Source organism: Gadus macrocephalus, chromosome 12 (genome assembly GCF_031168955.1).
Source record: "Gadus macrocephalus chromosome 12, ASM3116895v1".
In the NCBI taxonomy this organism is placed as follows: domain Eukaryota; kingdom Metazoa; phylum Chordata; class Actinopteri; order Gadiformes; family Gadidae; genus Gadus; species Gadus macrocephalus.
In genome coordinates this window covers 15,832,548-15,835,587 of record NC_082393.1, presented here as the reverse complement: position 1 = coordinate 15,835,587, position 3,040 = coordinate 15,832,548, and positions in this window count along the sequence as shown.

The window sequence follows — 3,040 nt, the reverse complement described above, 5'->3', positions numbered from 1 at the left end:
CCCCGAGGGCAGGAAGGGGGGGCCCTTCCTGCCCGAAACTTGGCCCGGTCAGACCCCGAGGGCAGGCCCCCCCTTCCTGCCCTCGGGGTCCGACCGGGCCAAGTTTCGGTGCGGAGGTCCCAGTTAGGCCCTAGAATAAGGTATTACAATTTCAGGGCGGTAGGACCTTCCTATCTCAAAAACTGTTTTTCCACCACAGTCTGAACCATTAGGTCTTGCAGGCTACACTTCTGAGGGGCTTTGTCCAAATGACACTCCATTTGGGAAAACTTTTTTTCTCTAAGGGCTAGAACTCCAAATCTCGGATATGTCGTACACGGGGCCCCGGGAAATGTGTGTAAACATTTTAGCATCCCTAGCTATCTCGAAAAGGTCGGCAAAGGGGCGTGACCTCCAACAGTACAGTAAATGTACGTAAGACAGAGGTTAGTTTCTAGTCCCCATTTTTTGTGGGATGGAGGTGTACATTTGTGGCTAAAGGTGTGTAGACACAGCTGGCCTGTGGCCACGTTTTTGAAGTCGGGGGTCAAAAGGTCAAAAGGAGCCGGCACCACGCCGCTTATGAGATAACAAAAAGTTAATGTGTGTTTCTCTCATAACTTTTTGTCATTATTAAAGAGAGGCCTGATTCTCAGATATGCATGTTGGATGGCTATGGGTGTAGGTCTGGGAAGAACTTCAGGCCAAAATCTTGCAAGCGAGCCGCTGGGTGCAGGTGCAACGAGATGGAGCACTTGCTGAGCCTGGACTTTCATAATCTTCGCTCTGTGAATGTAAAGGATGTTTGGTCGGATGTTACGACGAAGAATCATAATGTGAATGGGAATATTCTATAAATCTCTTGATATCATCTTTCGTCTCAACACTTCTGCTGCAGCCACTTAAAGTCTCACTCCGAGAACCTTAAAATATGAATCAATCCATTAGAAGTATGAAAATATCTTCCCGGTGGTTCAACAGAGCAAACAAGGTGTCCTTTGACATCTACGTTTCGAGACGATTGCAACAGTGCCACACATGATCATATTTGATATGTTTCGGGGTAGTAATTAGCTGTCGATTTTGGAGGCCTTTATCAATAATGACAAGCTATAGATTTGCTTCCCGATGGAGATTTTTGACAAATTACATGTTAATTAGCATCTACACGTTAAGCTGAGTCCAATGAGATCAAGCTCGGCCTCTTGCTACACCGAGATCATGTCCTAGACCTAGGTGTACCATGTAAAATACATGTTACCATTAGCTAGAGTGTCGTTCTTGGTGTCATTGGACTCAGCTCAACGTGTAGATGGTAAATAACATGTCATTTTTCACAAATTTCTATCGGGAAGCAAATCAATAGCTGCTCATTATTGATTAAGGCCTCCAATTTCGACAGCTAATTACTACCATTAAACATGTTTGAATATGCTCATGTGTGGCATCGTTGTAATCGCCTGGAAGCGTAGATGTTGAAGGACACCTTGTTTGCCCCGTCACGCCACCGGGAAGATATTTACATGCTTCTGATTGACTAATGAATTGATTCAGCTATTCCCCCAGAAGTCTGGGGTCAAAAGGTCAAAAGGAGCCGGCACCACGCCGCTTATGAGACAAAAGTTAATGTGTATTTCTCTCATAACTTTTTGTCATTATTAAAGAGAGGCCTGATTCTCAGATATGCAGGTTGGATGGCTACGGTGTAGGTCTGGGAAGAACTTCAGGCCAAAATCTTGCAAGCGAGCCGCTGGGTGCAGGTGCAACGAGATGGAGCACTTGCTGAGTCATTTCCTGTAGGGCTGGAGCCACAGGTTGAAGCGTACACACACACACACACACACACACACACACACACACACACACACACACACACACACACACACACACACACACACACACACACAATGCATTTCGCTGCTAAAACAACAACTTGGGCTGCTTCTAGGACAGGGGGTCCTTTGAGACCCCCTTTGATCTATAAGACACCTCAAAGTACAGCTTACTTAAATGTTGTCGACCTGCAGTCACCCATTGCATCACTTCCTTTCGGGCTTCGGCCTCCTAATTGATCATTGTAGTATAATTGAATGCCCTCCTTCATATATATGATACCTCCACCACTGGGACGTGGCAACAATTCTCCAAATCCATATGGGGAGGGGGGGGGGGGGTGATGCTTGTGGACAGTAGGGTTGTACACTAGACATAAATAGGAAGCAAACTCAGGAGAAGGAATGACCTCTCGCAAATATATATTTAATAAATTGTTTCAAATAACCCTGCCTCGTTAAATCATTGAGCTTGGTGTTTTGCTTTCAAAAATAGGTTATAGAAGAAGTCTAAACTGCAGAAAATAAAAACAACCAAGCTGCCTTTTAAGGATACCTTGGAATATCTGTCTATTTTTTAACCATCGGACCCTATTTTACGACAAAAACAACACAATGGACGGCAGCTCCTTTGCCGCGTGGTTTTTAGAGCCATGTAAGGATTAGAGGGGCGGGTCGATTGCAACCACCATAGCAACCATGACGGTCAAGTGAATGGATGCAACCCCGTTGAAAAAAATAGAATACCACCCTACACACTGAGGAGAATAATGATATTTAAATTATTATGACCATGAAGTCTTTATTTGCATGGGTTTACATTTCGTTCTGTGTAGCATGGAAAAATCGGAGAAACACTCCCATTCAGAATGCATTGGTTTACATTTCGTTCTTTGGAGCACAGTTATTTTTATTTATTTATTTATTTTCAGTTTTTGTGGAGGTGCTTCAAATATGCTAATTTTTCTGCAATAATCCAAAATCCAATGGAAAAACCCGTTGGCTTTTTGTCAAGGGAAACCCAGGTCGACGCTCACTTCCTGGTTGGCCAACATACGTCATCCCTCCACCACTATATACTGTAAAAACACATGTTCAAGTTGAATGATAATGCATGAATCTATTCATGCTATTCATGACAATTATTTTGGCCATGGTGGATCCAGATCTGTTCCAGAGCATTTCTGCACCTCGGGCAACAGCGCAGGGTTGCCAGGTCCTGCCTGCAA